The sequence below is a fragment of the Tupaia chinensis genome, unplaced genomic scaffold (genome assembly GCF_000334495.1).
Source record: "Tupaia chinensis unplaced genomic scaffold, TupChi_1.0 Scaffold000014_1, whole genome shotgun sequence".
In the NCBI taxonomy this organism is placed as follows: domain Eukaryota; kingdom Metazoa; phylum Chordata; class Mammalia; order Scandentia; family Tupaiidae; genus Tupaia; species Tupaia belangeri.
The window spans coordinates 267,062-275,426 of NW_006159444.1; positions in this window are offsets into that span (position 1 = coordinate 267,062).

Here is an 8,365-nt window from a genome sequence, read left to right on the forward strand (position 1 = left end):
AACTTCTTATTGTGCAGACACTAACAACATATGCCATTTTAATTACTATAAAAATCATCTGTCCATATTACCATTTAAAAACTGGTATCACCTTACCTAAATGTCTTAATCAACAAGGAAGAAAACTAAAGGACGGAAGGGGACCTTTTTTTAAATTTTAAATATGTAGGAATAATGCCATTTTCTTGAAATACGGGCTATTTTTATCTTTTTAGGCTTCTACTTTTTCCAGAGATGAGGGTATAATATGTATACTTGCCTCTTAGCTACCATAAGAAAAACATTGGCCAGAGCGAGAAGATATTGGCTTGTTGGAAAAGTCATGATGCATTCGTGCATAGAAAAACAGAGAAAAAATATGTCATGACTTTTCTGACAACCTAATAAAAGGCAATTATCCTTGGTCTTGGTAGCAAGAGGCCACAGGTTGAGACCCTTTAGAGGAAAACCACCCAAAGGTACAGTCTTGCTATACAATAGCCAAAAATGTTGCCGCCTCTGAATTAGGTCTCAGAGCTGCTAGATGGCATAATATATTAAAAGGACATAGATATCCAAAATGGTTTTTGGTGGAATCTCTTCATTTTAAATGTTGACTCTATTTTTAAAGATGGATAGGCAAGAAAGTCTGGACAGAATTAGACACGCTAGCATCTGTCTGGGCCTCAGACTTCGCCTCTAGAAGCTGGTAGTTCACCAGAGTGCTCATAGATGTATTGGGTGCTATGACGGTCTTACTATGAAGACCCAGGCCTATCTAATCCTGCCTCGTTCTCCTTCTCTGCCCTTTGAGATTCCCAGGGTGAGAATTATGCTGAGATAGACTCAGCTTAATACCTGAAAGTGAAGTGGGGTCTAATAGTGACAGGGACACCAGCTTATGATTCCGGTGTGTCTGGTGGCCAGCAGTGAAGTGGGGTCTCCTTCCCTGTCTACCTGTCTTCCCCAGACCCCATCTCTCCACATCTAGTCCTTAGGATTAGGTCCCCCCATGTGCCTCCAGTGTGTCCACTTTTTCACTCAGCTATGGCTGTGTCTCAATAAAACCTGCAAAGCACTGGGAAGAGGGATTTTGCCACAGTTGTGAGACAGGCAGAAAGGAGAAGTGTGCAAATGGATGGAGCCTGGTCCAATCTTCAGTAGCATACATGGCCTTCTCAGAGTTTCCCATGGCTCACAGTCTAATGACCAGTCTTCTCCTTTCTTGGGGATTCTGAGGAAAGTCAGGGTAGGAGGGGACTTACTGGGATTGGTAGTGTTAGAAAATGGGACTTGGGGGTCATGCTTTTTCTTCAGCATCTAAAGTTCTCCAGTCAGCCTTGACGTTTCCTAACTTCAGATGTCTGAGTCATGCTTTCTTCATTACTTCACATCTAATACCTTAAACTGAGGTGTCATCACTTCCTGCCTGACATGATTCTGGAATCTTCTCTTGACCCCCTCATTATCCCTTACTCAGCTGTAAGCCACAGCTTTCCAAAACTGGCTAGAAATAATGGCATCATGTGCTTTGCTTAGACAAATCTAGACTCCCCTTCTGGCTTTCGAACTTCCCTTTCTTCCCCAAATCTGGTCCCACGCTGCTTCTCCAGTTATTTCTGGGGACTCCTTAGATACTCCTGTTGGTGGGGGCAGAGAGAGTTCTCCCCTAGGAGATGCTGACACTTACCAAAGCCCCTGCTTGTTCCTCCTTCAAGACAAAAGAATCATTTCTGCAGGCCTGACTTTGAGTAACTCTAGGCTCATGTTATAAAGAATGCTTATAGCTAATAGAAACTTCCCAAAATTTAATAAAGGGAGATGCCACATTTTATAATTACCGTAGTTGCAATGAAATGTTTACAAATGGAAAATACTAGACAAATACTTCCTAAACATCACATTAACTGCATGGGATGGTAAAAATCAATAGCAGATTCTCTATTTCATAACTTTTCTGTAACATTCTTAGATTGCCTTGATAACTACACGGAAACAAAAGAAAGGCAGTGAGTTTTCTTTCTTAAATTAGTTAAGCTCTGGACCAATGGTAGTTGGTCAAGAAGATCTCTAATAATCAGAATTTAAAATTCTCTAGTTGCATGAAAATAAAATATGTAAAAATGTCAAGAGGAAATAAAAGGATAAATAAGCTAAGAGCTTATTTGCAGCTACCTACAAACATAATATGCCATAGGTCATGCATGTTAATGAATAAGTGCTAAGATATATCTACCTATTGAACCAAGATAAACTATAATCACTTAGACATATTATTTTATAGAAAAAAATATTTTTTTTCTTACTAAGCCTACTATTAGAGATGAAGTTTTAAGGTTTATGTTTTTGTTAAAACACACACATGTGTACACACACGCTAAGGCAACTTAAAAAAAGAAGGAGGGGAAAAATCCAGCTTCTGATATGTTGCCCAGTAGAGAATTATCTATATATATATAAAAATCCTACCTAAGCATAATTTTTCGAGATGACATGTGCTTTGAAAATACAATGTGATTTCATCTTGAATGTAAAAGTAACTATCTTTTTTTTTTTTTTTTTTTTTTTGCTGACACCATGAGATACAGAACCTGCTGATGTAACACGGATGGTAGTTGGCTCAATCAATCCTAAAACCCATAAATCCATGTGATATATAGTATATACTACAGTACGGAGGAGAATATCATTGATTTATGGCAATTGGAAATTTGAGCAATACAATTTTACTTAATTATGTTTGTTTTTCCCCTCACTAGCTCACATCTCTGATGACTGGGGGATGGTTATGATTCTTACAGAGCTGTCATGCCTTCTAGCCTAGTCCTTTGGGGTACAATTTAGGATCTATGAGCATCGTCTTTGAGGTTTACCGAGTGTAAGAACATGCAGTTTGCTTAAGAGCGAAGGTGGAATCAAGTTTCAAGGATTCATGAATAAACCTTCAGCAAGGGCGAGCCAAAAACAAAAACCATAAAACAAAATGCACACAGATAAAATCAGGACTGTCTGGCAATTTCTTGAAGTTATTTGTCCCTTAGGTGGGTCCCAGCTTGGGCACTTTGGATACATATGGTCTTCTGCTTCGGAAAGAATATGCGTAAATTAGCTCCACTCATGCAAAGAGTTTGGGGCTCAATAAGTGCTTGTTGAATGAATGAATTGGCTTTCAAATGATATCTACATATCCCTTTCAGAATAACCTTGCTCAAATGTTGCTTTTGTCATTTAAATTCTTGCTTCTAAAAGCTCTGGAGTCTTCACTTCACCCAGAACCATATTTATTATTTGGGGTTCACTGTAGTTTGACCACATCTCTGATTTTTCCAGCTCACTCCTCCCCTAGATAATCTCCATTTTGTGTCCCTGGCTACTCCCAGATCCTGGGAAGGAAGTGCATACCAAGTGCAGTAGTGGAAATTTTCATACCTTGGTCCGCTGACTAATATCATTGTGACCTTATTCAAGCCCTACAGCTTCTATAAAGCTTTACACAAGCTTCCAACTAATATGACGTCTGTCCCTACTCACAAGTGGTCTCTCCCAACCTGCAAGAGGTCTCTGATGTCTTCCCATAACTCATACCACTCAGTTTCTTTGCTTCTCATTTTACCCTTAGGCCAGTTCTCCACTGTGTTAGCAGTTGTGCTGTCACTATGGCTGTGCACTGTTTTTGGTATGCTCTCAAGAGCAGATGGCCTTAATATACTTTTGGTTCCAACAGCACCCAGTGCAGTGTTGTGGATGCAGACCTGTACTGTGGATTGGATTGCATGCCCCAACTTCATGTGTGGAATCCTAACACTGAGTGCCTTAGGAGTGCCTTGGAATTTGGAAATCAGTTTGTTGCCGAAGTAATTAGTTAAGTGAGGGTAATTAGGTAGGGTGGGCCCCTAATCTTATATGAACGTTATCCTTATAAAAAGTGGAAATTTGGAGACAGACACACACATAGGGAGAAAGCCATGTGAGTGTGAAAGCAGATGTCAGGGACATCAAAGCCAGGCATTAAACTACCAGAAGCCAGTGAGAGGTGAGGAATAGGTCCCCTCCCACATTTCTCAGAAGAAAGCGGCCCTGATGACACCTTGATTGTGAACCCTTGGCCTCCAGAACTGTGAGGTGATATTGTTCCGTTGTTTAAGTTTTCCAGTTTGTGGTGTTTTGTTAGGCACTTCTAGGAAACTAATATTGCATACTTAGTAAGTGCTTAAATGATTTAAAACAAAATAAAAAAAAATAGACTTTAATTTTTATAGTACTTTTTGATTTATAGAAAAATAAGTGGAAGTACAGAACCCAGCCCTGCATGCACAGTTTGACCCACTATCAACATCCCTCACTAAAATGGTACGTTCGTTATGTATAGTGGCATCATTATCACCTGGTCCCTAGTTAGTGTTAGGGTTCACTCTGTGTTTGATATACATTCTGGGTTTGGGCAAATGTGCAATGACCGAAAACTGCTGATACCATTTCCGTTGCCCTACAGCCCCCTGTACTCCACCTACTTAACCTACTCCCCTGTCTAACCACTGGCCACTACTGGTCTATTTTTCCCCTTTTAATTTGCCAGAGGGCATGTGTGTTCAAAAGATAGATAGATAGATAGAGAGAGAGAGAGAGAGAGAGAGAGAGAGAGAGAGAGGAAAGGGAGAGGGACCAGCAGTTAGCGTAATGGCTGTGTCGCTGGACTCCTGTGTAGTTGACCATCCCAGACCTGGCAGCTTAAACTCATGCCGGGCACATGTGCATGCATGCCCAAGATCCTGAGAGAAGAATGGAGGAAAAGGGATTGCAGCGTGGTCATCCCCCCTGGGGGGTGATTTCTCACTTTCTGTCTCTCTGTCTCTCTCTGTCTTTCTTGTGAGCGCATGCACCCTATGGCAAAAACCTCTCTATAAAAAGAAAAAAAAAAGAAAAAAAAGAGAGGAAGAGGAGAGAGAAGGTATCCCATAATAATCAAGTCACAATCCCTTCTCCTCCATTTCATCATACTGTTTGGATTTGGGACATGCATTCCTTTGTACCCATCATGTTTTTCACCCTGCCAGGGCTGGGACTCTAATTGCAATTGGCCATGTGGGATCTGGCTCTCTTAACCACTGGGTCATGGGTCTGGCTCCACATGTCTTTTTACTGTTGTTGTAGTTTGCCCTATCTCTCGTAGCTGAAATAATACAACATGTAGTTTTTTTAGATTGGCTTCTCGTATTATGTTAAAGTTCCTCAATGTCTTTTCACAGTTTATTTGTTTAATTTTAGTACTGAATACTATTCCATTGTCTGAATGTACCATAGTTTGCTTATTCATTCATCTACTGAGAAGTCATCCTGCTTGCTTCCAAGTTTCAACAATATGAATAAAGCTCCTATAACCACCCACATACAGATTTTTGTGTAGCCATAAGTTTTCAGCTAATTTGGATAAATATGAAGGAGCACAATTGTTGGGTCATATGGTGAGAGTATGTTACTTTCGTAGGAAACTACCAAACTGTCTGCCAAAGTGGCTATACAAATTTGTGTTCTCATTAGTTCTACATCCTCTTGTGAGCGTTTGATATCGTCAGTGTTTCATATTTTGGCTGTCATAATGGGAGTGTAGTGGTATCTTCCCACTTTAATTTGCAATTCCCTAATGGCATATGATGTGGAACACCATTTTATGTGATTACTTGCCAACTGTGTATCGTCTTTGCCGAGGTGTCTGTCCAGGTAGTTACTCCATTTTTCAGTTGGGTTGTTCTTGTTTTCACTGTTGAGTTTTAAGAGTATATTTGGATAAGAGTCCTTTGTCAGGTATATTTTTTGAAAATCTTTTCTCCCAAGCTGTTTTCTCTTTTGACACTGTCTTTTACAGAGAAGGAGTTTTTAATTTTAATGAAATCCAAATTATGAATGATTTCTTTCATAGATCATGCTTTTGGGGTTGTATTTAAAATGTTATCAACATATTCAAGGTCATCTAAATTTTTTTTCCTGTGTTATTGTTTTTAAGGAGTTTATAGGTTTTGCATTCACATTTAAATCTATGATGCATGCTCAGCTACTTTTAGTGAAGGTTTTAACAGCAATGTCTAGAGTTTGCTGCATATGGGTGTTCAGTTGTTGCAGCCCCATTTGTTGGTAAGACTGTCTTTGCTCCATTGCATTGGTTTTTCTTCTTTGTTAAAGATCAGTTAACTTCTTAGGTGAGTCTATTTCTGGGCTCTCTGTTCTGATTCATTGATCTGTTTGTCTATTCTTTTACCGATACTCCACTGCCTTGACTATTGTAGCTTTACAGTACATGTTTAAGTTGGATAGTGGAAGTCTCCTGGCTTTGGTCTTCAATATTGAGTTGGCTAGTTGGGCTCTTTTAGCTATTCCTATAATCTTTAGAATCAGTTTGTCAACATCTATTAAATAACTTGCTGAGGTTCTGTTTGATATTGCTTTGAATTTATAGACTACGTTGGTAACTGACATCTTGATAACATTGTCTTCTTTCCCAGGAACATGAAATCTCTCTCTGATTATTTAGTTATTGTCTTTCACCAGAGTTTTCTAGTTTTCCTTACTAGATCCAGAACATATTTTATTAAACTTATATCTAAGTATTTCATTTTTGTGTGTGTGCTAATGCAAATAGTATTGTGTGTGTGTGTGTGTGTGTGTGTGTGTTTGTTTTAAAGAGGTTTTTGCCTTAACATGAGTGTGCTCACTGGAGAGAGACAGAGACAGTGAGAGGTAAACTGAGAAATCACTCCCTGGGGATGGCCATGCCACAATTCTTCTCCTCTATTCTCCTCTTGAGATCTTGGGCATTCACACATACGCACATGGCATGAGTTTCAAACCACCTGGTCCAGGACTTGATCCACAGTTGGCCATGTGGGAGTCCAGTGATGTAACCACTATGCCATCTGCTGGCCCCAGTATTATGTTTTTTAATTTAAAATTCTACTTGTTTCTTTGGGTATACAGGAAAGCTATTTATTTATTTATTTTGCTATAGGGTATATGTGCTCACTGTAGGGAGACAGAGAGCGAGAAATAGTGTAAGAGAAAGAGAGCACACCACAGGAGAGATGGCCATATGTCAGTCAGAATTGCAGGCACAAAGTTGTTCACAATACGCCTTTATTAACTTTTAAAGATGATGGAATTCATAATGATGTCCCCTCATTTATTTATGATAGTAATTTCTGTCTTCTCTATTTTCTTATCCTGTTTGGAGGCTTATAATTTTCATTTATCTTTGAAAAGATTCAGTTTTTGGCTCATTTGATTTTTCTCTATTGACTTCTTATTTTTAATTTCATTGGTTTCTGCTTTAATTAAAAATTATTTGTATCATTTTAATCTGTGATTTCTGGCTTATTTATAATTGTGTGTCTTTGTGGGATACAGTATATAATAATCAAATCAAGGATATAAACATATTCATCTCATTGAACAGTGAACATTATGTTGTGCACTGTTTTTTTTTTTTTGAGAGTTTTTTTGCCATAAGGCGCGTGCACTTGCCAGACAGACAGAGAGAGACAGAGAGACAGAAAGCGAGAAATCACCCTTCAGGGAGAATGGTCACGCCGCAATCCCTTCTCCTCCATTCTCCTCTCAGGATCTTGGGCACGCACGCACATGCACCCGGCGTGAGTTTTAAGCCACCAGGTCTGGGACGCGAACCGCGGTCGACTACGTGGGAGTCCAGCGACAGCCATTACGCTAACTGCTGGTCCCAATGTCGTGCACTTTTGATAACAGCAAATGCTTTCTATTTTCTTTTTTTTCTGCTTATTTTGGATTTAACTTGCTTTTCTTTAAAGAGTTTACTAAATTGCAAGCTTAAATTTTGATTTAAATCTTTCTTCTTTTCTAATACAGGCATTCGGTGTTATAGATTTTCCTTGAAGCACTGCATTAACTGCGTCCTATACATTTTGATAAGTTTCACTTTCTTTTAGTTCAAAATATTTTAAAAATTTCTCTTGAGATTTAATTTTTGAGATTTATTTTTTGAACTATATATTATTTATAAGTGTGTTTTTAATTGCCAGATATTTTAAGATTTTGAATCTCCAATATTTTATATTTTCTGTTACTGCTTTCTAGTTTAATTGTATTGTGGTATGAGAATAGACATTGTATAATTTCTTTTAAAAAAATTTGCTAAGATGTTTTATGGCTTACATTATGATCTATTTTGGGAAATGTTGTAGGTGAGCTTGAGAAAATGCACATTCTACTGTTGTTGGATAAAGTAGACAATATATGTTAAATTAGTTGATGGATACTTGTTATGTAATTACTGATGTTCTGCTTGCTGGATCTGTCCATTTCTTTTTTTTTTTTTTTTTTTTTTTTTTGTGGTTTTTTTTTTTTGGGCGCGGCGGTTTCC